Source organism: Gorilla gorilla, chromosome 18 (genome assembly GCF_029281585.2).
Source record: "Gorilla gorilla gorilla isolate KB3781 chromosome 18, NHGRI_mGorGor1-v2.1_pri, whole genome shotgun sequence".
Lineage (NCBI taxonomy): Eukaryota > Metazoa > Chordata > Mammalia > Primates > Hominidae > Gorilla > Gorilla gorilla.
Window position 1 is genome coordinate 64477191 of NC_073242.2, and position 27490 is coordinate 64504680.

A 27490-nucleotide genomic window follows, 5' to 3' on the forward strand; every position below is an offset into this window, starting at 1 on the left:
TGTTTCCAAACTGCTCTATGAAAAGAAAGCTTAAACTCTGTGAGTGGAACGCACACATCACAAAGTGGTTGCTGACAATGATTCTCTCGAGTTTTAACACGAAGATATTTCCTTTTCTACCATTGGCCAGAAAGCACTTGAAATCTCCACTTGCAAATTCCAGAAAAATAGGGTTTCAAATCTCCCCTGTCTAAGGGAATGTTCAACTCCATGAGGTGAACACACGCAGCCATAGAAGTGACTGAGGATTCTTCTGTCTAGCGTTATATGCAGAAACCCCGTTTCCAACGAAATCCTCAAAGAGGTACAAACATCCACTTGCAGACTTTACAAACAGAGTGTTTCCAAACTGCTCTATGAAAAGAAAGGTTAAAATCTGTGAGTGGAACGCACACATCACAAAGTGGTTGCTGAGAATGATTCTCTCTAGTTTTTATGCGAAGATATTTCCTTTTCTACCATTGGCCAGAATGCACTTGAAATCTCCACTTCCAAATTCCAAAAAAAGTGGGTTTCAAATCTGCTCTTTCTAAATGAATGTTCAACTCTGTGAGTTGAACACATGCAACCCAAAGAAGTTACTGAGAATTCTTCTGTCTAGCGTTATACACAGAAATCCCGTTTCCAATGAAATAATCAAAGAGGTCCACATATCCACTTGCAGACTTTACAAACAGAGTGTTTCCAAACTGCTCTATGAAAAGAAAGTTAAAACTCTGTGAGTGGAATGCACACATCTCAAAGTGGTTGCTCAGAATGATTCTCTCTAGTTTTTATACGAACATATTTCCTTTTCTACCATTGGTCAGAAAGCGCTTGAAATCTCCACTTGCAAATTCCACAAAAAGAGGGTTTCAAATCAGCTCTGTATAAAGGAAGGTTCATCTCACTGAGTTGAACACACGCAGCCCAAAGAAGTGACTGAGAATTCTTCTGTCAAGCGTTATATGCAGAAATCCCGTTTCCAACCACATAATCAAAGAGGTCCAAATATCCACTTGCAGACTTTACAGAGTGTTTCCAAACTGCTCTATGAAAAGAAAGGTTAAACTGTGTGAGTGGAACGCACACATCACAAAGTGGTTGCTGACAATGATTCTCTCTAGTTTTTATACGAAGATATTTCCTTTTCTACCATTGGCCAGAAAGCGCTTGAAATCTCCACTTGCAAATTCCACAAAAAGAGGGTTTCAAATCTGCTCTGTCTAAAGGATGGTTCAACTCCGTGAGTTCAACACACGTAGCTCAAAGAAGTGACTGAGAATTCTTTTGTCTAGCGTTATATGCATAAATCCCGTTTCCAACGAAATCCTCAAAGGCGTCCAAATATCCACTTGCAGACTTTACAAACAGAGTGTTTCCAAACTGCTCCATGAAAAGAAAGGTTAAACTCTGTGAGTGGAACGCACACATCACAAAGTGGTTGCTGAGAATGAATCTCTAATTTTTACACGAAGATATTTCCTTTTCTACCATTGGCCCCAAAGCGCTTGAAATCTCCACTTGCAAATTCCACAAAAAGAGGGTTTCAAATCAGCTCTGCATAAAGGAAGGTTCATCTCCCTGAGTTGAACACACGCAGCCCAAAGAAGTGACTGAGAATTCTTCTGTCAAGCGTTATATGCAGAAATCCCGTTTCCAACCAAATAATCAAAGAGGTCCAAATATCCACTTGCAGACTTTACGAACAGAGTGTTTCTAAACTGCTCTATGAAAAGAAAGGTTAAACTCTGTGAGTTGAACACACACATCACAAAGTGGTTGCTGAGAATGATTCTCTCTAGTTTTTATATGAAGATATTACCTTTTCTACCATGGGCTAGAAAGCGCTTGAAATCTCCAATTCCAAACTCCACAAAAAGAGGGTTTCAAATCTGCTCTGTCTAAACGAAGGTTCAACTCTGTGAGGTGAACACATGCAACCCAAAGATGTTACTGAGAATTCTTCTCTCTAGCGTTATAGGCAGAAATACCGTTCCCAATGAAATCATCAAAGAGGCCACATATCCACTTGCAGACTTTACAAACAGAGTGTTTCCAAACTGCTCTATGAAATGAAAGGTTAAACTCTGTGAGTGGAACGCACACATCACAGAGAGGTTGCTCAGAATGATTCTCTCTAGTTTTTATACGAAGATATTTCCTTTTCTACCACTGGATAGAAAGCGCTTGAAATCTCCACTTCCAAATTCCACAAAAAGAGGGTTTCAAATCTGCTCTGTCTAAACGAAGGTTCAACTCTGTGAGGTGAACACATGCAACCCAAAGAAGTTACTGAGAATTCTTCTGTCTAGCGTTATACGCAGAAATCCCTTTTCCAACGAAATCTTCAAAGAGGTCCAAATATACACTTGCAGACTTTACAAACAGAGTGTTTCCAATCTGCTCTATGAAAACAGAGGTTAAACTCTGTGAGTGGAACGCTCACATCCCAAAGTGGTAGCTGAGAATGATTCTCTCTAGTTTTTATACGAAGATATTTCCTTTCTAACGATGGCCCAAAGGCGCTTGAAATCTCCACTTGCAAATTCCACAAAAACAGGGTTTCAAATCTGCTCTGTCTAAAGGAAGGTTCAACTCTGTGAGTCGTACACACGTAGCCTAAAGAAGTTACTGGGAATTCTTCTGTCTAGCGTTATATACAGAAATCCCGTTTCCAACGAAATCCTCAGAGAGGTCCAAATATCCACTTGCAGACTTTACAAACAGAGTGTCTCCAAACTGCTCTATGAAAACAAAGGTTAAGCTATGTGAGTGGAACGCACACATCACAAAGTCGTTGCTGAGAATGATTCTCTCTAGTTTTTATACGAAGATATTTCCTTTTCTACCATAGGCCCCAAAGCGCTTGAAATCTCCACTTGCAAATTCCACAAAAAGAGGGTTTCAAATCTGCTCTGTCAAAAGGAAGGTTCAACACTGTGAGTTAAACACACGCAGCACAAACTAGTTACTGACAATTCTTCTGTCTAGCGTTATATGCAGAAATCCCGTTTAAAACGAAATCCTCAAAGAGTTCCAAATATCCACTTGCAGACTTTACAAACAGAGTGTTTCCAAACTGCTCTATGAAAACAAAGGTTAAGCTATGTGAGTGGAATGCACACATCACAAAGTGGTTGCTGAGAATGATTTTCTCTAGTTTTATACGAAGATATTTCCTTTTCTACCATAGGCCCCAAAGCGCTTGAAATCTCCACTTGCAAATTCCACAAAAAGAGGGTTTCAAATCTGCTCTGTCAAAAGGAAGGTTCAACTCTGTGAGTTGAACACACGCAACCCAAAGAAGTTACTGAGAATTCTTCTGTCTAGCGTTATACGCAGAAATCCCGTTTCCAACGAAATCTTCAAAGAGGTCCAAATATCCACTTGCAGACTTTACAAACAGAGTGTTTCCAATCTGCTCTATGAAAACAAAGGTTTAACTCTGTGAGTGAAATGCTCACATCCCAAAGTGGTAGCTGAGAATGATTCTCTCTTGTTTTTATACGAAGATATTTCCTTTCTATCGATGGCCCAAAAGCGCTTGAAATCTCCACTTGCAAATTCCACAAAAACAGGGTTTCAAATATGCTCTGTCTAAAGGAAGGTTCAACTCTGTGAGTTGAACACACGAAGCCCAAAGAAGTTACTGAGAATTCTTCTGTCTAGCGTTATACGCAGAAATCCCGTTTCCAATGAAATCATCAAAGAGGCCACATATCCACTTGCAGACTTTACAAACAGAGTGTTTCCAATCTGCTCTATGAAATGAAAGGTTAAACTCTGTGAGTGGAACGCACACTTCACAGAGTGGTTGCTCAGAATGATTCTCTCTAGTTTTCATACGAAGATATTTCCTTTTCTACCATTGGCCCCAAAGCGCTTGAAATCTCCACTTGCAAATCCCACAAAAAGAGGGTTTCAAATCTGCTCTGTCTAAAGGATGGTTCAACTCCGTGTGTTCAACACACGCAGCTCAAAGAAGTGACTGAGAATTCTTTTGTGTAGCGTTATATGCAGAAATCCCGTTTCCAACGAAATCCTCGAAGGCGTCCAAATATCCACTTGCAGACTTTACAAACAGAGTGTTTCCAATCTGCTCTATGAAAACAAAGGTTAAACTCTGTGAGTGGAACGCTCACATCCCAAAGTGGTTGCTGAGAATGAATCTCTAATTTTTATACAAAGATATTTCCTTTTCTACCATTGGCCCCAAAGCGCTTGAAATCTCCACTTGCAAATTCCACAAAAAGAGGGTTTCAAATCAGCTCTGCATAAAGGAAGGTTCATCTCCCTGAGTTGAACACACGCAGCCCAAAGAAGTGACTGAGAATTCTTCTGTCAAGCGTTATATGCAGAAATCCCGTTTCCAACCAAATAATCAAAGAGGTCCAAATATCCACATGCAGACTTTATGAACAGAGTGTTTGTAAACTGCTCTATGAAAAGAAAGGTTAAACTCTGTGAGTTGAATGCACACATCACAAAGTGGTTGCTGAGAATGATTCTCTCTAGTTTTTATATGAAGATATTTCCTTTTCTACCATTGGCCCAAAAGCTCTTGAAATCTCCACTTCCAAATTCCAGTAAAAGAGGGTTTCAAATCTGCTCTGTCTAAACGAAGGTTCAACTCTGTGAGTTGGACACATGCAACCCAAAGAAGTTACTGAGAATTCTTCTGTCTAGCGTTATATGCAGAAATCCCGTTTCCAATGAAATCATCAAAGAAGTCCACATATACACTTGCAGACTTTACAAACAGAGTTTTTCCAAACTGCTTTATGAAAAGAAAGTTTAAACTTTGTGATTGGAACGCACACATCACAAAGTGGTTGCTGAGAATGATTCTCTCAGGTTTTTATACGAAGATATTTCCATTTATACCATTGGCCCCAAAGCGCTGGAAATCTCCACTTGCAAGTTCCACAAAAAGAGGGTTTCAAATCTGCCCTGTCTAAAGGAAGGTTCAACTCCGTGAGTTGAACACACGCAGCCCAAAGAAGTGACTGAGAATTCTTCTGTCTAGCGTTATATGCACAAATCCCGTTTCCAACGAAATCCTCAAAGAGGACCAAATATCCACTTGCACACTCTACAAACGGAGTTTTTCCAAACTGCTCTATGAAAAGAAAGGTTAAACTCCGTGAGTGGAGCGCACACATCACAAAGTGGTTGCTGAGAATGATTCTGTCTAGTTTTTATACGAAGATATTTCCTTTTCTACCATTGGACCCAAAGCGCTTGAAATCTCCACTTGCAAATTCCACAAAAAGAGGCTTTCAAATCTGCTCTGTCTAATGGAAGGTTCAACTCTGCGAGTCGAACACAAGTAACCCAAAGAAGATACTGAGATTTCTTCTGTCTAGCGTTATATGCAGAAATCCCGTTTCCAATGAAATCCTCAAAGAGGTCAAAATGTCCACTTGCAGACTTTACAAACAGAGTGTTTCCTAACTGCTCTATGAAAAGAAAGGTTAAACTCCCTGAATGGAACGCACACATCACAGAGTGGTTGCTGAGAATGATTCTCTCTAGTTTTTATACGAAGATATTTCCTTTTCTACCATTTTACCCAAAGCGCTTGAAATCTCCACTCGCAAGTTCCACAAAAAGAGGGTTTCAAATCTGCTCTGTCTAAAGGAAGGTTCAACTCTGTGAGTTGAATACACACAACCCAAAGAGGTTACTGAGAATTCTTCTGCCCAGCGTTATATGAAGAAATCCCGTTTCCAACGAAATCCTCAAAGAGGTCCAAATATCCAGTTTCAGACTTTGCAAACAGAGTTTTTCCAGACTGCTCTATGAAAAGAAAGGATAAACCCTTTCAGTGGAATGCACACATCACAAAGTGGTTTCTGAGAATAATTCTCTCTTGTTTTTTTACGAAGATATTTCCTTTTGTACCATGGGACCCAAAGGGCTTGAAATCTCCACCTGCATATTCCACAAAAAGATTGTTTCAAATCTGCTGTGTCTAAAGGAAGATTCACCTCTGTGGGTTGAATACACGCAACCCAAAAATGTTACTGAGAATTCTTCTGTCAAGCATTACTTGAAGAAATCCGGTTTCCAATGAAATCCTCAAAGAGGTCCAAATATCCACTTGCAGACTTTACAAACAGCCTGTTTTCAAACTGCTCTATGAAAAGAAAGGTTAAACTGTGTGAGTGGAACACACACATCACAAAGTGGTTGCTGAGAATGATTCTCTCTAGTTTTTATACGAAGATATTTCCTTTTCTACCATTGGCCCCAAAGCGCTTGAAATCTCCACCTGCAAATTCCACAAAAAGAGTGGATCAAATCTGCTCTGTCTAAAGGAAGGTTCAACTCTGTGAGTTGAATACACGCAACCCAAAGAAGTTACTGAGAATTCTTCTGTCTAGACTTATATGAAGAAATCCCGTTTCCAACGAAATCCTCAAAGATGTCCAAATATCCACTTGCAGACTTTACAGTGTGTTTCCTAGGGATGGCTGGGTCAAATGGTATTTCTAGTTCTAGATCCCTGAGGAATCGCCACACTGACTTCCACAATGGTTGAACTAGCTTACAGTCCCACCAACAGTGTAAAAGTGTTCCTATTTCTCTACATCCTCTCCAGCACCTGTTGTTTCCTGACTTTTTAATGATTGTCTTTCTAACTGATGTGAGATGATATCTCATAGTGGTTTTGATTTGCATTTCTCTGATGGCCAGTGATGATGAGCATTTTTTCATGTGTTTTTGCTGCATAAATGTCTTCTTTTGAGAAGTGTCTGTTCAGATCCTTCGCCCACATTTTGATGGGGTTGTTTATTTTTTTCTTGTAAACTTGTTTGAGTTCATTGTAGATTCTGGATATTAGCCCTTCGTCATATTAGCAAAGACTTGGAACCAACCCAGATGTCCAACAATGATAGACTGGATTAAGAAAATGTGGCACATACACACCATGGAATACTATGCAGCCATAAAAAATGATGAGTTCATGGTCTTTGTAGGGACATGGATGAAATTGGAAACCATCATTCTCAGTAAACTATCACAAGAACAAAAAACCAAACACCGCATATTCTCACTCATAGGTGGGAATTGAATGATGAGATCACATGGACACAGGAAGGGGAATATCACACTCTGGGGACTGTAGTGTGGTGGGGGGAGGGGGGAGGGATAGCATTGGGAGATATACCTAATGTTACATGATGAGTTAGTGGGTGCAGTTCACCACCATGGCACATGCATACATAAGTAACTAACCTGCACAATGTGCACGTGTACCCTAAAGTTTAAGTACAATAAAAAAATAAAAAATAAAAAAAAAAGAAAATAAAGGTTAAACTCTGTGAGTGGAACGCACACATCACAAAGTGGTTGCAGAGAATGATTCTCTCTAGTTTTTATACGAAGATATTTCCTTTTCTACCATTGGCCCCAAAACCCTAGAAATCTCCACTCGCAAATTCCAAAAAAAGGGTGTTTCAAATCTACTCTGTCTAAAGGAGGGTTCAACTCTGTGAGTTGAATACACGCAACCCAAAGAACTTATTGAGAATTCTTCTGTCTTGCATTATATGAGGAAATCCTCTTTCCAATGAAATCCTCAAAGAGGTCCAAATACCCACTTGCAGACTTTACAAACAGAGTGCTTCCAAACTTCTCTATGAAAAGAAACGTGAAGCTCTGTGAGTGGAACGCACACATCACAAAGTGGTTTCTGAGAATGATTCTCTCTAATTTTTATACGAAGATATTTGATTTTCTATCATTGGCCCGAAGGCGCTTGAAATCTCCACCTGCAAATTCCACAAAAAGAGAGTTACAAATCTGCTCTGTCTAAAGGAAGGTTGAACTCTGTGAGTTGAATACACGCAACCCAAAGAGTTTACTGAGAATTCTTCTGCCTAGCATTATATGAAGAAATCCCGTTTCCAACGATATCCTCAAATAGGTCCAAATATCCACTTTCAGACTTTGCAAACAAAGTTTTTCCAAACTGCTCTATGAAAAGGAAGGTTAAACCCTTTCAGTGGAACGCACACATCACAAAGTGGTTTCTGAGAATGATTCTCTCTAGTTTTTATACAAAGATATTTCCTTTTCTACCATTGGCCCCAAAGCGCTTGAAGTCTCCTCATGGAAATTCCACAAAAAGAGGGTTTCAAATCTGCTCTGTCTAAAGGAAGGTTGAAATCTGTGAGTTGAATACACGCAACCCAAAGAGGTTACTGAGAATTCTTCTGCCTAGCATTATATGAAGAAATCCCGTTTCCAACGAAATCCTCAAAGAGGTCCAAATATCCACTTTCAGACTTTGCAAACAGAGTTTTTCCAAACTGCTCTATGAAAAGAAAGGTTAAACTGTGTGAGTGGAACGCACACATCACAAAGTGGTTGCTGAGAATGATTCTCTCTAGTTTTTATACGAAGATATTTCCTTTTCTACCGTTGGCCCCAAAGCGCTTGAAATCTCCACCTGCAAATTCCACAAAAAGAGTGGATTAAATCTGCTCTGTCTAAAGGAAGGTTCAACTCTTTGAGTTGAATACACGCAACCCAAAGAAGTTACTGAAAATTCTTCTGTCTAGCATTATATGAAGAAATCCCGTTTCCAACGAAATCCTCAAAAATGTCCAAATATCCGCTTGCAGACTTAACAAACAGAGTGTTTCCTAGGGATGGCTGGGTCAAATGGTATTTCTAGTTCTAGATCCCTGAGGAATCGCCACACTGACTTCCACAATGGTTGAACTAGCTTACAGTCCCACCAACAGTGTAAAAGTGTTCCTATTTCTCCACATCCTCTCCAGCACCTGTTGTTTCCTGACTTTTTAATGATTGTCTTTCTAACTGATGTGAGATGATATCTCATAGTGGTTTTTTTTTTTGCACTTCTCTGATGGCCAGTGATGATGAGCATTTTTTCATGTGTTTTTTGGCTGCATAAATGTCTTCTTTTGAGAAGTGTCTGTTCAGATCCTTCGCCCACTTTTTGATGGGGTTGGTTGTTTTTTTCTCGTAAACTTGTTTGAGTTCATTGTAGATTCTGGATATTAGCCCTTTGTCATATTAGCAAAGACTTGGAACCAACCCAAATGTCCAACAATGATAGACTGGATTAAGAAAATGTGGCACATATACACCATGGAATACTATGCAGCCATAAAAAATGATGAGTTCATGGTCTTTGTAGGGACATGGATGAAATTGGAAACCATCATTCTCAGTAAACTATCACAAGAACAAAAAACCAAACACCGCATATTCTCACTCATAGGTGGGAATTGAACGATGAGATCACATGGACACAGGAAGGGGAATATCACTCTGGGGACTGTTGTGGGGTGGGGGGAGGGGGGAGGGATAGCACTAGGAGATATACCTAATGCTAGATGATGACTTAGTGGGTGCAGCGCACCAGCATGGCACATGTATACATAAGTAGCTAACCTGCACAATGTGCACGTGTACCATAAAATTTAAGAACAATAAAAAAAAAAAAAAGAAAAGAAAGGTTAAACTCTGTGAGTGGAACGCACACATCACAAACTGGTTGCTGAGAATGATTCTCTCTAGTTTTTATACGAAGATATTTGATTTTCTATCATTGGCCCCAAGGCGCTTGAAATCTCCACCTGCAAATTCCACAAAAAGAGAGTTTCAAATCTGCTCTGTCTAAAGGAGGGTTCAACTCTGTGAGTTGAATACACGCAACCCAAAGAGTTTACTGAGAATTCTTCTGCCTAGCATTATATGAAGAAATCCCGTTACCAACGATATCCTCAAATAGGTCCAAATATCCACTTTCAGACTTTCCAAACAGAGTTTCTCCAAACTGCTCTATGAAAAGAAAGGTTAAACCCTTTCAGTGGAACGCACACATCACAAAGTGGTTTCTGAGAATGATTCTCTCTAGTTTTTATACGAAGATATTTCCTTTTGTACCCTGGGCCCCATTGGGCTTGAAATCTCCACCTGCAAATTCCACAAAAAGAGTGTTTTAATTCTGCTCTGTCTAATGGACGGTTCAGCTCTGTGAGTTGAATACACGCAACCCAAAGAAGGTACTGAGAATTCTTCTGCCGAGCATTATATGAAGAAATCCCGTTTCCAACGAAATCCTCAAAGAGGTCCAAATATCCACTTGCAGACTTTACAAACAGAGTGTTTCCAAACTGCTCTAAGAAAAGAAACGTTAAACTCCATGAGTGGAACGCACATATCACAAAGTGGTGTCTGAGAATGATTCTCTCTAGTTTTTTTACGAAGAAATTTCCTTTTCTACAATTCGCCTCAAAGCGCTTGAAATCTCCACATGCAAATTCCACAAAAAGAGTGGATCAAATCTGCTCTGTCTAAAGGAAGGTTCAACTCTGTGAGTTGAATACACGCAACCCAAAGAAGTTACTGAGAATTCTTCTGTCTAGCGTTATATGCAGAAATCCCGTTTCCAATGAAATCCTCAAAGAGGTCCAAATATCCACTTGCAGACTTTACAAACAGAGTGCTTCCAAACTGCTCTATGAAAACAAAGGTTAAACTCTGTGAGTGGAACGCACACATCACAAAGTGGTTGCTGAGAATGAATCTCTAATTTTTATACGAAGATATTTCCCTTTCTACCATTGGCCCCAAAGCACTTGAAATCTCCACTTGCAAATTCCACAAAAAGAGGGTTTCAAATCAGCTCTGTATAAAGGAAGGTTCATCTCCCTGAGTTGAACACACGCAGCCCAAAGAAGTGACTGAGAATTCTTCTGTCAAGCGTTATATGCAGAAATCCCGTTTCCAACCAAATAATCAAAGAGGTCCAAATATCCACTTGCAGACTTTACACAGTGTTTCCAAACTACTCTATGAAAAGAAAGGTTAAACTCTGTGAGTGGAACGCACACATCACAAACTGGTTGCTGACAATGATTCTCTCTAGTTTTTATACGAAGATATTTCCTTTTCTACCATTGGCCAGAAAGCGCTTGAAAACTACACTTGCAAATTCCACAAAAAGAGGGTTTCAAATCTGCTCTGTCTAAAGGAAGGTTCAACTCCGTGAGTTGAACACACGCAGCCTAAAGAAGTGACTGAGAATTCTTCAGTCTAGCGTTATACGCAGAAATCCCGTTTCCAATGAAATCCTCAAAGAGGTCCAAATATCCACTTGCAGACTTTCAAACAGAGTGTTTCCAAACTGCTCCATGAAAAGAAAGGTTAAACTCTGTGAATGGAACGCACACATCACAAAGTGGTTGCTGAGAATGATTCTCTCTAGTTTTTAGACGAAGATATTTCCTTTTCAACCATTGGCCCGAAAGCGCTTGAAATCTCCACTTGCAAGTTCCACAAAAAGAGGGTTTCAAATCTGCCCTGTCTAAAGGAAGGTTCAACTCCGTGAGTTGAACACACGCAACCCAAAGAAGTGATTGAGAATTCTTCTGTCTAGCGTTATATGCACAAATCCCGTTTCCAACGAAATCCTCAAAGAGGACCAAATATCCACTTGCACACTCTACAAACGGAGTTTTTCCAAACTGCTCTATGAAAAGAAAGGTTAAACTCCGTGAGTGGAGCGCACACATCACAAAGTGGTTGCTGAGAATGATTCTGTCTAGTTTTTATACGAAGATATTTCCTTTTCTACCATTGGACCCAAAGCGCTTGAAATCTCCACTTGCAAATTCCACAAAAAGAGGCTTTCAAATCTGCTCTGTCTAATGGAAGGTTCAACTCTGCGAGTCGAACACAAGTAACCCAAAGAAGATACTGAGATTTCTTCTGTCTAGCGTTATATGCAGAAATCCCGTTTCCAATGAAATCCTCAAAGAGGTCAAAATGTCCACTTGCAGACTTTACAAACAGAGTGTTTCCTAACTGCTCTATGAAAAGAAAGGTTAAACTCCCTGAATGGAACACACACATCACAGAGTGGTTGCTGAGAATGATTCTCTCTAGTTTTTATACGAAGATATTTCCTTTTCTACCATTTTACCCAAAGCGCTTGAAATCTCCACTCGCAAGTTCCACAAAAAGAGGGTTTCAAATCTGCTCTGTCTAAAGGAAGGTTCAACTCTGTGAGTTGAATACACGCAACCCAAAGAAGTTACTGAGAATTCTTCTGTCTAGCGTTATATGCAGAAATCCCGTTTCCAATGAAATCCTCAAAGAGGTCCAAATATCCACTTGCAGACTTTACAAACAGAGTGCTTCCAAACTGCTCTATGAAAACAAAGGTTAAACTCTGTGAGTGGAACGCACACATCACAAAGTGGTTGCTGAGAATGAATCTCTAATTTTTATACGAAGATATTTCCCTTTCTACCATTGGCCCCAAAGCACTTGAAATCTCCACTTGCAAATTCCACAAAAAGAGGGTTTCAAATCAGCTCTGTATAAAGGAAGGTTCATCTCCCTGAGTTGAACACACGCAGCCCAAAGAAGTGACTGAGAATTCTTCTGTCAAGCGTTATATGCAGAAATCCCGTTTCCAACCAAATAATCAAAGAGGTCCAAATATCCACTTGCAGACTTTACACAGTGTTTCCAAACTACTCTATGAAAAGAAAGGTTAAACTCTGTGAGTGGAACGCACACATCACAAACTGGTTGCTGACAATGATTCTCTCTAGTTTTTATACGAAGATATTTCCTTTTCTACCATTGGCCAGAAAGCGCTTGAAAACTACACTTGCAAATTCCACAAAAAGAGGGTTTCAAATCTGCTCTGTCTAAAGGAAGGTTCAACTCCGTGAGTTGAACACACGCAGCCTAAAGAAGTGACTGAGAATTCTTCAGTCTAGCGTTATACGCAGAAATCCCGTTTCCAATGAAATCCTCAAAGAGGTCCAAATATCCACTTGCAGACTTTCAAACAGAGTGTTTCCAAACTGCTCCATGAAAAGAAAGGTTAAACTCTGTGAATGGAACGCACACATCACAAAGTGGTTGCTGAGAATGATTCTCTCTAGTTTTTAGACGAAGATATTTCCTTTTCAACCATTGGCCCGAAAGCGCTTGAAATCTCCACTTGCAAGTTCCACAAAAAGAGGGTTTCAAATCTGCCCTGTCTAAAGGAAGGTTCAACTCCGTGAGTTGAACACACGCAGCCCAAAGAAGTGATTGAGAATTCTTCTGTCTAGCGTTATATGCACAAATCCCGTTTCCAACGAAATCCTCAAAGAGGACCAAATATCCACTTGCACACTCTACAAACGGAGTTTTTCCAAACTGCTCTATGAAAAGAAAGGTTAAACTCCGTGAGTGGAGCGCACACATCACAAAGTGGTTGCTGAGAATGATTCTGTCTAGTTTTTATACGAAGATATTTCCTTTTCTACCATTGGACCCAAAGCGCTTGAAATCTCCACTTGCAAATTCCACAAAAAGAGGCTTTCAAATCTGCTCTGTCTAATGGAAGGTTCAACTCTGCGAGTCGAACACAAGTAACCCAAAGAAGATACTGAGATTTCTTCTGTCTAGCGTTATATGCAGAAATCCCGTTTCCAATGAAATCCTCAAAGAGGTCAAAATGTCCACTTGCAGACTTTACAAACAGAGTGTTTCCTAACTGCTCTATGAAAAGAAAGGTTAAACTCCCTGAATGGAACGCACACATCACAGAGTGGTTGCTGAGAATGATTCTCTCTAGTTTTTATACGAAGATATTTCCTTTTCTACCATTTTACCCAAAGCGCTTGAAATCTCCACTCGCAAGTTCCACAAAAAGAGGGTTTCAAATCTGCTCTGTCTAAAGGAAGGTTCAACTCTGTGAGTTGAATACACACAACCCAAAGAGGTTACTGAGAATTCTTCTGCCCAGCGTTATATGAAGAAATCCCGTTTCCAACGAAATCCTCAAAGAGGTCCAAATATCCAGTTTCAGACTTTGCAAACAGAGTTTTTCCAGACTGCTCTATGAAAAGAAAGGATAAACCCTTTCAGTGGAATGCACACATCACAAAGTGGTTTCTGAGAATAATTCTCTCTTGTTTTTTTACGAAGATATTTCCTTTTGTACCATGGGACCCAAAGGGCTTGAAATCTCCACCTGCATATTCCACAAAAAGAGTGTTTCAAATCTGCTGTGTCTAAAGGAAGATTCACCTCTGTGGGTTGAATACACGCAACCCAAAAATGTTACTGAGAATTCTTCTGTCAAGCATTACTTGAAGAAATCCGGTTTCCAATGAAATCCTCAAAGAGGTCCAAATATCCACTTGCAGACTTTACAAACAGCCTGTTTTCAAACTGCTCTATGAAAAGAAAGGTTAAACTGTGTGAGTGGAACACACACATCACAAAGTGGTTGCTGAGAATGATTCTCTCTAGTTTTTATACGAAGATATTTCCTTTTCTACCATTGGCCCCAAAGCGCTTGAAATCTCCACCTGCAAATTCCACAAAAAGAGTGGATCAAATCTGCTCTGTCTAAAGGAAGGTTCAACTCTGTGAGTTGAATACACGCAACCTAAAGAAGTTACTGAGAATTCTTCTGTCTAGACTTATATGAAGAAATCCCGTTTCCAACGAAATCCTCAAAGATGTCCAAATATCCACTTGCAGACTTTACAGTGTGTTTCCTAGGGATGGCTGGGTCAAATGGTATTTCTAGTTCTAGATCCCTGAGGAATCGCCACACTGACTTCCACAATGGTTGAACTAGCTTACAGTCCCACCAACAGTGTAAAAGTGTTCCTATTTCTCTACATCCTCTCCAGCACCTGTTGTTTCCTGACTTTTTAATGATTGTCTTTCTAACTGATGTGAGATGATATCTCATAGTGGTTTTGATTTGCATTTCTCTGATGGCCAGTGATGATGAGCATTTTTTCATGTGTTTTTGCTGCATAAATGTCTTCTTTTGAGAAGTGTCTGTTCAGATCCTTCGCCCACATTTTGATGGGGTTGTTTATTTTTTTCTTGTAAACTTGTTTGAGTTCATTGTAGATTCTGGATATTAGCCCTTCGTCATATTAGCAAAGACTTGGAACCAACCCAGATGTCCAACAATGATAGACTGGATTAAGAAAATGTGGCACATACACACCATGGAATACTATGCAGCCATAAAAAATGATGAGTTCATGGTCTTTGTAGGGACATGGATGAAATTGGAAACCATCATTCTCAGTAAACTATCACAAGAACAGAAAACCAAACACCGCATATTCTCACTCATAGGTGGGAATTGAATGATGAGATCACATGGACACAGGAAGGGGAATATCACACTCTGGGGACTGTAGTGTGGTGGGGGGAGGGGGGAGGGATAGCATTGGGAGATATACCTAATGTTACATGATGAGTTAGTGGGTGAAGTTCACCATCATGGCACATGCATACATAAGTAACTAACCTGCACAATGTGCACGTGTACCCTAAAGTTTAAGTACAATAAAAAAATAAAAAATAAAAAAAAAGAAAATAAAGGTTAAACTCTGTGAGTGGAACGCACACATCACAAAGTGGTTGCTGAGAATGATTCTCTCTAGTTTTTATACGAAGATATTTCCTTTTCTACCATTGGCCCCAAAACCCTAGAAATCTCCACTCGCAAATTCCAAAAAAAGGGTGTTTCAAATCTACTCTGTCTAAAGGAGGGTTCAACTCTGTGAGTTGAATACACGCAACCCAAAGAACTTATTGAGAATTCTTCTGTCTTGCATTATATGAGGAAATCCTCTTTCCAATGAAATCCTCAAAGAGGTCCAAATACCCACTTGCAGACTTTACAAACAGAGTGCTTCCAAACTTCTCTATGAAAAGAAACGTGAAGCTCTGTGAGTGGAACGCACACATCACAAAGTGGTTTCTGAGAATGATTCTCTCTAATTTTTATACGAAGATATTTGATTTTCTATCATTGGCCCGAAGGCGCTTGAAATCTCCACCTGCAAATTCCACAAAAAGAGAGTTACAAATCTGCTCTGTCTAAAGGAAGGTTGAACTCTGTGAGTTGAATACACGCAACCCAAAGAGTTTACTGAGAATTCTTCTGCCTAGCATTATATGAAGAAATCCCGTTTCCAACGATATCCTCAAATAGGTCCAAATATCCACTTTCAGACTTTGCAAACAAAGTTTTTCCAAACTGCTCTATGAAAAGGAAGGTTAAACCCTTTCAGTGGAACGCACACATCACAAAGTGGTTTCTGAGAATGATTCTCTCTAGTTTTTATACAAAGATATTTCCTTTTCTACCATTGGCCCCAAAGCGCTTGAAATCTCCTCATGGAAATTCCACAAAAAGAGGGTTTCAAATCTGCTCTGTCTAAAGGAAGGTTGAAATCTGTGAGTTGAATACACGCAACCCAAAGAGGTTACTGAGAATTCTTCTGCCTAGCATTATATGAAGAAATCCCGTTTCCAACGAAATCCTCAAAGAGGTCCAAATATCCACTTTCAGACTTTGCAAACAGAGTTTTTCCAAACTGCTCTATGAAAAGAAAGGTTAAACTGTGTGAGTGGAACGCACACATCACAAAGTGGTTGCTGAGAATGATTCTCTCTAGTTTTTATACGAAGATATTTCCTTTTCTACCGTTGGCCCCAAAGCGCTTGAAATCTCCACCTGCAAATTCCACAAAAAGAGTGGATTAAATCTGCTCTGTCTAAAGGAAGGTTCAACTCTTTGAGTTGAATACACGCAACCCAAAGAAGTTACTGAAAATTCTTCTGTCTAGCATTATATGAAGAAATCCCGTTTCCAATGAAATCCTCAAAAATGTCCAAATATCCGCTTGCAGACTTAACAAACAGAGTGTTTCCTAGGGATGGCTGGGTCAAATGGTATTTCTAGTTCTAGATCCCTGAGGAATCGCCACACTGACTTCCACAATGGTTGAACTAGCTTACAGACCCACCAACAGTGTAAAAGTGTTCCTATTTCTCCACATCCTCTCCAGCACCTGTTGTTTCCTGACTTTTTAATGATTGTCTTTCTAACTGATGTGAGATGATATCTCATAGTGGTTTTTTTTTTGCACTTCTCTGATGGCCAGTGATGATGAGCATTTTTTCATGTGTTTTTTGGCTGCATAAATGTCTTCTTTTGAGAAGTGTCTGTTCAGATCCTTCGCCCACTTTTTGATGGGGTTGGTTGTTTTTTTCTCGTAAACTTGTTTGAGTTCATTGTAGATTCTGGATATTAGCCCTTTGTCATATTAGCAAAGACTTGGAACCAACCCAAATGTCCAACAATGATAGACTGGATTAAGAAAATGTGGCACATATACACCATGGAATACTATGCAGCCATAAAAAATGATGAGTTCATGGTCTTTGTAGGGACATGGATGAAATTGGAAACCATCATTCTCAGTAAACTATCACAAGAACAAAAAACCAAACACCGCATATTCTCACTCATAGGTGGGAATTGAACGATGAGATCACATGGACACAGGAAGGGGAATATCACTCTGGGGACTGTTGTGGGGTGGGGGGAGGGGGGAGGGATAGCACTAGGAGATATACCTAATGCTAGATGATGACTTAGTGGGTGCAGCGCACCAGCATGGCACATGTATACATAAGTAGCTAACCTGCACAATGTGCACGTGTACCATAAAATTTAAGAACAATAAAAAAAAAAAAAAGAAAAGAAAGGTTAAACTCTGTGAGTGGAACGCACACATCACAAACTGGTTGCTGAGAATGATTCTCTCTAGTTTTTATACGAAGATATTTGATTTTCTATCATTGGCCCCAAGGCGCTTGAAATCTCCACCTGCAAATTCCACAAAAAGAGAGTTTCAAATCTGCTCTGTCTAAAGGAGGGTTCAACTCTGTGAGTTGAATACACGCAACCCAAAGAGTTTACTGCGAATTCTTCTGCCTAGCATTATATGAAGAAATCCCGTTACCAACGATATCCTCAAATAGGTCCAAATATCCACTTTCAGACTTTCCAAACAGAGTTTTTCCAAACTGCTCTATGAAAAGAAAGGTTAAACCCTTTCAGTGGAACGCACACATCACAAAGTGGTTTCTGAGAATGATTCTCTCTAGTTTTTATACGAAGATATTTCCTTTTGTACCCTGGGCCCCATTGGGCTTGAAATCTCCACCTGCAAATTCCACAAAAAGAGTGTTTTAATTCTGCTCTGTCTAATGGACGGTTCAGCTCTGTGAGTTGAATACACGCAACCCAAAGAAGGTACTGAGAATTCTTCTGCCGAGCATTATATGAAGAAATCCCGTTTCCAACGAAATCCTCAAAGAGGTCCAAATATCCACTTGCAGACTTTACAAACAGAGTGTTTCCAAACTGCTCTAAGAAAAGAAACGTTAAACTCCATGAGTGGAACGCACATATCACAAAGTGGTGTCTGAGAATGATTCTCTCTAGTTTTTTTACGAAGAAATTTCCTTTTCTACAATTCGCCTCAAAGCGCTTGAAATCTCCACATGCAAATTCCACAAAAAGAGTGGATCAAATCTGCTCTGTCTAAAGGAAGGTTCAACTCTGTGAGTTGAATACACGCAACCCAAAGAAGTTACTGAGAATTCTTCTGTCTAGCGTTATATGCAGAAATCCCGTTTCCAATGAAATCCTCAAAGAGGTCCAAATATCCACTTGCAGACTTTACAAACAGAGTGCTTCCAAACTGCTCTATGAAAACAAAGGTTAAACTCTGTGAGTGGAACACACACATCACAAAGTGGTTGCTGAGAATGAATCTCTAATTTTTATACGAAGATATTTCCCTTTCTACCATTGGCCCCAAAGCACTTGAAATCTCCACTTGCAAATTCCACAAAAAGAGGGTTTCAAATCAGCTCTGTATAAAGGAAGGTTCATCTCCCTGAGTTGAACACACGCAGCCCAAAGAAGTGACTGAGAATTCTTCTGTCAAGCGTTATATGCAGAAATCCCGTTTCCAACCAAATAATCAAAGAGGTCCAAATATCCACTTGCAGACTTTACACAGTGTTTCCAAACTACTCTATGAAAAGAAAGGTTAAACTCTGTGAGTGGAACACACACATCACAAACTGGTTGCTGACAATGATTCTCTCTAGTTTTTATACGAACATATTTCCTTTTCTACCATTGGCCAGAAAGCGCTTGAAAACTACACTTGCAAATTCCACAAAAAGAGGGTTTCAAATCTGCTCTGTCTAAAGGAAGGTTCAACTCCGTGAGTTGAACACACGCAGCCTAAAGAAGTGACTGAGAATTCTTCAGTCTAGCGTTATACGCAGAAATCCCGTTTCCAATGAAATCCTCAAAGAGGTCCAAATATCCACTTGCAGACTTTCAAACAGAGTGTTTCCAAACTGCTCCATGAAAAGAAAGGTTAAACTCTGTGAATGGAACGCACACATCACAAAGTGGTTGCTGAGAATGATTCTCTCTAGTTTTTAGATGAAGATATTTCCTTTTCAACCATTGGCCCGAAAGCGCTTGAAATCTCCACTTGCAAGTTCCACAAAAAGAGGGTTTCAAATCTGCCCTGTCTAAAGGAAGGTTCAACTCCGTGAGTTGAACACACGCAGCCCAAAGAAGTGATTGAGAATTCTTCTGTCTAGCGTTATATGCACAAATCCCGTTTCCAACGAAATCCTTAAAGAGGACCAAATATCCACTTGCACACTCTACAAACGGAGTTTTTCCAAACTGCTCTATGAAAAGAAAGGTTAAACTCCGTGAGTGGAGCGCACACATCACAAAGTGGTTGCTGAGAATGATTCTGTCTAGTTTTTATACGAAGATATTTCCTTTTCTACCATTGGACCCAAAGCGCTTGAAATCTCCACTTGCAAATTCCACAAAAAGAGGCTTTCAAATCTGCTCTGTCTAATGGAAGGTTCAACTCTGCGAGTCGAACACAAGTAACCCAAAGAAGATACTGAGATTTCTTCTGTCTAGCGTTATATGCAGAAATCCCGTTTCCAATGAAATCCTCAAAGAGGTCAAAATGTCCACTTGCAGACTTTACAAACAGAGTGTTTCCTAACTGCTCTATGAAAAGAAAGGTTAAACTCCCTGAATGGAACGCACACATCACAGAGTGGTTGCTGAGAATGATTCTCTCTAGTTTTTATACGAAGATATTTCCTTTTCTACCATTTTACCCAAAGCGCTTGAAATCTCCACTCGCAAGTTCCACAAAAAGAGGGTTTCAAATCTGCTCTGTCTAAAGGAAGGTTCAACTCTGTGAGTTGAATACACACAACCCAAAGAGGTTACTGAGAATTCTTCTGCCCAGCGTTATATGAAGAAATCCCGTTTCCAACGAAATCCTCAAAGAGGTCCAAATATCCAGTTTCAGACTTTGCAAACAGAGTTTTTCCAGACTGCTCTATGAAAAGAAACGATAAACACTTTCAGTGGAATGCACACATCACAAAGTGGTTTCTGAGAATAATTCTCTCTTGTTTTTTTACGAAGATATTTCCTTTTGTACCATGGGACCCAAAGGGCTTGAAATCTCCTCCTGCATATTCCACAAAAAGAGTGTTTCAAATCTGCTGTGTCTAAAGGAAGATTCACCTCTGTGGGTTGAATACACGCAACCCAAAAATGTTACTGAGAATTCTTCTGTCAAGCATTACTTGAAGAAATCCGGTTTCCAATGAAATCCTCAAAGAGGTCCAAATATCCACTTTCAGACTTTACAAACAGCCTGTTTTCAAACTGCTCTATGAAAAGAAAGGTTAAACTGTGTGAGTGGAACGCACACATCACAAAGTGGTTGCTGAGAATGATTCTCTCTAGTTTTTATACGAAGATATTTCCTTTTCTACCATTGGCCCCAAAGCGCTTGAAATCTCCACCTGCAAATTCCACAAAAGAGTGGATCAAATCTGCTCTGTCTAAAGGAAGGTTCAACTCTTTGAGTTGAATACACGCAACCCAAAGAAGTTACTGGGAATTCTTCTGTCTAGACTTATATGAAGAAATCCCGTTTCCAACGAAATCCTCAAAGATGTCCAAATATCCACTTGCAGACTTTACAGTGTGTTTCCTAGGGATGGCTGGGTCAAATGGTATTTCTAGTTCTAGATCCCTGAGGAATCGCCACACTGACTTCCACAATGGTTGAACTAGCTTACAGTCCCACCAACAGTGTAAAAGTGTTCCTATTTCTCTACATCCTCTCCAGCACCTGTTGTTTCCTGACTTTTTAATGATTGTCTTTCTAACTGATGTGAGATGATATCTCATAGTGGTTTTGATTTGCATTTCTCTGATGGCCAGTGATGATGAGCATTTTTTCATGTGTTTTTGCTGCATAAATGTCTTCTTTTGAGAAGTGTCTGTTCAGATCCTTCGCCCACATTTTGATGGGGTTGTTTATTTTTTTCTTGTAAACTTGTTTGAGTTCATTGTAGATTCTGGATATTAGCCCTTCGTCATATTAGCAAAGACTTGGAACCAACCCAGATGTCCAACAATGATAGACTGGATTAAGAAAATGTGGCACATACACACCATGGAATACTATGCAGCCATAAAAAATGATGAGTTCATGGTCTTTGTAGGGACATGGATGAAATTGGAAACCATCATTCTCAGTAAACTATCACAAGAACAAAAAACCAAACACCGCATATTCTCACTCATAGGTGGGAATTGAACGATGAGATCACATGGACACAGGAAGGGGAATATCACACTCTGGGGACTGTAGTGTGGTGGGGGAGGGGGGAGGGATAGCATTGGGAGATATACCTAATGTTACATGATGAGTTAGTGGGTGCAGTTCACCACCATGGCACATGCATACATAAGTAACTAACCTGCACAATGTGCACGTGTACCCTAAAGTTTAAGTACAATAAAAAAATAAAAAATAAAAAAAAAAGAAAATAAAGGTTAAACTCTGTGAGTGGAACGCACACATCACAAAGTGGTTGCTGAGAATGATTCTCTCTAGTTTTTATACGAAGATATTTCCTTTTCTACCATTGGCCCCAAAACCCTAGAAATCTCCACTCGCAAATTCCAAAAAAAGGGTGTTTCAAATCTACTCTGTCTAAAGGAGGGTTCAACTCTGTGAGTTGAATACACGCAACCCAAAGAACTTATTGAGAATTCTTCTGTCTTGCATTATATGAGGAAATCCTCTTTCCAACGAAATCCTCAAAGAGGTCCAAATACGCACTTGCAGACTTTACAAACAGAGTGCTTCCAAACTTCTCTATGAAAAGAAACGTGAAACTCTGTGAGTGGAACGCACACATCACAAAGTGGTTTCTGAGAATGATTCTCTCTAATTTTTATACGAAGATATTTGATTTTCTATCATTGGCCCGAAGGCGCTTGAAATCTGCACCTGCAAATTCCACAAAAAGAGAGTTACAAATCTGCTCTGTCTAAAGGAAGGTTGAACTCTGTGAGTTGAATACACGCAACCCAAAGAGTTTACTGAGAATTCTTCTGCCTAGCATTATATGAAGAAATCCCGTTTCCAACGATATCCTCAAATAGGTCCAAATATCCACTTTCAGACTTTGCAAACAAAGTTTTTCCAAACTGCTCTATGAAAAGGAAGGTTAAACCCTTTCAGTGGAACGCACACATCACAAAGTGGTTTCTGAGAATGATTCTCTCTAGTTTTTATACAAAGATATTTCCTTTTCTACCATTGGCCCCAAAGCGCTTGAAATCTCCTCATGGAAATTCCACAAAAAGAGGGTTTCAAATCTGGTCTGTCTAAAGGAAGGTTCAACTCTGTGAGTTGAATACACGCAACCCAAAGAGTTTACTGAGAATTCTTCTGCCTAGCATTATATGAAGAAATCCCGTTTCCAACGATATCCTCAAATAGGTCCAAATATCCACTTTCAGACTTTGCAAACAAAGTTTTTCCAAACTGCTCTTTGAAAAGGAAGGTTAAACCCTTTCAGTGGAACGCACACATCACAAAGTGGTTTCTGAGAATGATTCTCTCTAGTTTTTATACAAAGATATTTCCTTTTCTACCATTGGCCCCAAAGCGCTTGAAATCTCCTCATGGAAATTCCACAAAAAGAGGGTTTCAAATCTGCTCTGTCTAAAGGAAGGTTGAAATCTGTGAGTTGAATACATGCAACCCAAAGAGGTTACTGAGAATTCTTCTGCCTAGCATTATATGAAGAAATCCCGTTTCCAACGAAATCCTCAAAGAGGTCCAAATATCCACTTTCAGACTTTGCAAACAGAGTTTTTCCAAACTGCTCTATGAAAAGAAAGGTTAAACTGTGTGAGTGGAACGCACACATCACAAAGTGGTTGCTGAGAATGATTCTCTCTAGTTTTTATACGAAGATATTTCCTTTTCTACCGTTGGCCCCAAAGCGCTTGAAATCTCCACCTGCAAATTCCACAAAAAGAGTGGATTAAATCTGCTCTGTCTAAAGGAAGGTTCAACTCTTTGAGTTGAATACACGCAACCCAAAGAAGTTACTGAAAATTCTTCTGTCTAGCATTATATGAAGAAATCCCGTTTCCAACGAAATCCTCAAAAATGTCCAAATATCCGCTTGCAGACTTAACAAACAGAGTGTTTCCTAGGGATGGCTGGGTCAAATGGTATTTCTAGTTCTAGATCCCTGAGGAATCGCCACACTGACTTCCACAATGGTTGAACTAGCTTACAGTCCCACCAACAGTGTAAAAGTGTTCCTATTTCTCCACATCCTCTCCAGCACCTGTTGTTTCCTGACTTTTTAATGATTGTCTTTCTAACTGATGTGAGATGATATCTCATAGTGGTTTTTTTTTTCATTTCTCTGATGGCCAGTGATGATGAGCATTTTTTCATGTGTTTTTTGGCTGCATAAATGTCTTCTTTTGAGAAGTGTCTGTTCAGATCCTTCGCCCACTTTTTGATGGGGTTGGTTGTTTTTTTCTCGTAAACTTGTTTGAGTTCATTGTAGATTCTGGATATTAGCCCTTTGTCATATTAGCAAAGACTTGGAACCAACCCAAATGTCCAACAATGATAGACTGGATTAAGAAAATGTGGCACATATACACCATGGAATACTATGCAGCCATAAAAAATGATGAGTTCATGGTCTTTGTAGGGACATGGATGAAATTGGAAACCATCATTCTCAGTAAACTATCACAAGAACAAAAAACCAAACACCGCATATTCTCACTCATAGGTGGGAATTGAACGATGAGATCACATGGACACAGGAAGGGGAATATCACTCTGGGGACTGTTGTGGGGTGGGGGGAGGGGGGAGGGATAGCACTAGGAGATATACCTAATGCTAGATGATGACTTAGTGGGTGCAGCGCACCAGCATGGCACATGTATACATAAGTAGCTAACCTGCACAATGTGCACGTGTACCATAAAATTTAAGAACAATAAAAAAAAAAAAAAAAGAAAAGAAAGGTTAAACTCTGTGAGTGGAACGCACACATCACAAACTGGTTGCTGAGAATGATTCTCTCTAGTTTTTATACGAAGATATTTGATTTTCTATCATTGGCCCCAAGGCGCTTGAAATCTCCACCTGCAAATTCCACAAAAAGAGAGTTTCAAATCTGCTCTGTCTAAAGGAAGGTTCAACTCTGTGAGTTGAATACACGCAACCCAAAGAGTTTACTGAGAATTCTTCTGCCTAGCATTATATGAAGAAATCCCGTTACCAACGATATCCTCAAATAGGTCCAAATATCCACTTTCAGACTTTCCAAACAGAGTTTCTCCAAACTGCTCTATGAAAAGAAAGGTTAAACCCTTTCAGTGGAACGCACACATCACAAAGTGGTTTCTGAGAATGATTCTCTCTAGTTTTTATACGAAGATATTTCCTTTTGTACCCTGGGCCCCATTGGGCTTGAAATCTCCACCTGCAAATTCCACAAAAAGAGTGTTTTAATTCTGCTCTGTCTAATGGACGGTTCAGCTCTGTGAGTTGAATACACGCAACCCAAAGAAGGTACTGAGAATTCTTCTGCCGAGCATTATATGAAGAAATCCCGTTTCCAACGAAATCCTCAAAGAGGTCCAAATATCCACTTGCAGACTTTACAAACAGAGTGTTTCCAAACTGCTCTAAGAAAAGAAACGTTAAACTCCATGAGTGGAACGCACATATCACAAAGTGGTGTCTGAGAATGATTCTCTCTAGTTTTTTTACGAAGAAATTTCCTTTTCTACAATTCGCCTCAAAGCGCTTGAAATCTCCACATGCAAATTCCACAAAAAGAGTGGATCAAATCTGCTCTGTCTAAAGGAAGGTTCAACTCTGTGAGTTGAATACACGCAACCCAAAGAAGTTACTGAGAATTCTTCTGTCTAGCGTTATATGCAGAAATCCCGTTTCCAATGAAATCCTCAAAGAGGTCCAAATATCCACTTGCAGACTTTACAAACAGAGTGCTTCCAAACTGCTCTATGAAAACAAAGGTTAAACTCTGTGAGTGGAACGCACACATCACAAAGTGGTTGCTGAGAATGAATCTCTAATTTTTATACGAAGATATTTCCCTTTCTACCATTGGCCCCAAAGCACTTGAAATCTCCACTTGCAAATTCCACAAAAAGAGGGTTTCAAATCAGCTCTGTATAAAGGAAGGTTCATCTCCCTGAGTTGAACACACGCAGCCCAAAGAAGTGACTGAGAATTCTTCTGTCAAGCGTTATATGCAGAAATCCCGTTTCCAACCAAATAATCAAAGAGGTCCAAATATCCACTTGCAGACTTTACACAGTGTTTCCAAACTACTCTATGAAAAGAAAGGTTAAACTCTGTGAGTGGAACGCACACATCACAAACTGGTTGCTGACAATGATTCTCTCTAGTTTTTATACGAACATATTTCCTTTTCTACCATTGGCCAGAAAGCGCTTGAAAACTCCACTTGCAAATTCCACAAAAAGAGGGTTTCAAATCTGCTCTGTCTAAAGGAAGGTTCAACTCCGTGAGTTGAACACACGCAGCCTAAAGAAGTGACTGAGAATTCTTCAGTCTAGCGTTATACGCAGAAATCCCGTTTCCAATGAAATCCTCAAAGAGGTCCAAATATCCACTTGCAGACTTTCAAACAGAGTGTTTCCAAACTGCTCCATGAAAAGAAAGGTTAAACTCTGTGAATGGAACGCACACATCACAAAGTGGTTGCTGAGAATGATTCTCTCTAGTTTTTAGACGAAGATATTTCCTTTTCAACCATTGGCCCGAAAGCGCTTGAAATCTCCACTTGCAAGTTCCACAAAAAGAGGGTTTCAAATCTGCCCTGTCTAAAGGAAGGTTCAACTCCGTGAGTTGAACACACGCAGCCCAAAGAAGTGATTGAGAATTCTTCTGTCTAGCGTTATATGCACAAATCCCGTTTCCAACGAAATCCTTAAAGAGGACCAAATATCCACTTGCACACTCTACAAACGGAGTTTTTCCAAACTGCTCTATGAAAAGAAAGGTTAAACTCCGTGAGTGGAGCGCACACATCACAAAGTGGTTGCTGAGAATGATTCTGTCTAGTTTTTATACGAAGATATTTCCTTTTCTACCATTGGACCCAAAGCGCTTGAAATCTCCACTTGCAAATTCCACAAAAAGAGGCTTTCAAATCTGCTCTGTCTAATGGAAGGTTCAACTCTGCGAGTCGAACACAAGTAACCCAAAGAAGATACTGAGATTTCTTCTGTCTAGCGTTATATGCAGAAATCCCGTTTCCAATGAAATCCTCAAAGAGGTCAAAATGTCCACTTGCAGACTTTACAAACAGAGTGTTTCCTAACTGCTCTATGAAAAGAAAGGTTAAACTCCCTGAATGGAACGCACACATCACAGAGTGGTTGCTGAGAATGATTCTCTCTAGTTTTTATACGAAGATATTTCCTTTTCTACCATTTTACCCAAAGCGCTTGAAATCTCCACTCGCAAGTTCCACAAAAAGAGGGTTTCAAATCTGCTCTGTCTAAAGGAAGGTTCAACTCTGTGAGTTGAATACACGCAACCCAAAGAGGTTACTGAGAATTCTTCTGCCCAGCGTTATATGAAGAAATCCCGTTTCCAACGAAATCCTCAAAGAGGTCCAAATATCCAGTTTCAGACTTTGCAAACAGAGTTTTTCCAGACTGCTCTATGAAAAGAAAGGATAAACCCTTTCAGTGGAATGCACACATCACAAAGTGGTTTCTGAGAATAATTCTCTCTTGTTTTTTTACGAAGATATTTCCTTTTGTACCATGGGACCCAAAGGGCTTGAAATCTCCACCTGCATATTCCACAAAAAGAGTGTTTCAAATCTGCTGTGTCTAAAGGAAGATTCACCTCTGTGGGTTGAATACACGCAACCCAAAAATGTTACTGAGAATTCTTCTGTCAAGCATTACTTGAAGAAATCCGGTTTCCAATGAAATCCTCAAAGAGGTCCAAATATCCACTTGCAGACTTTACAAACAGCCTGTTTTCAAACTGCTCTATGAAAAGAAAGGTTAAACTGTGTGAGTGGAACACACACATCACAAAGTGGTTGCTGAGAATGATTCTCTCTAGTTTTTATACGAAGATATTTCCTTTTCTACCATTGGCCCCAAAGCGCTTGAAATCTCCACCTGCAAATTCCACAAAA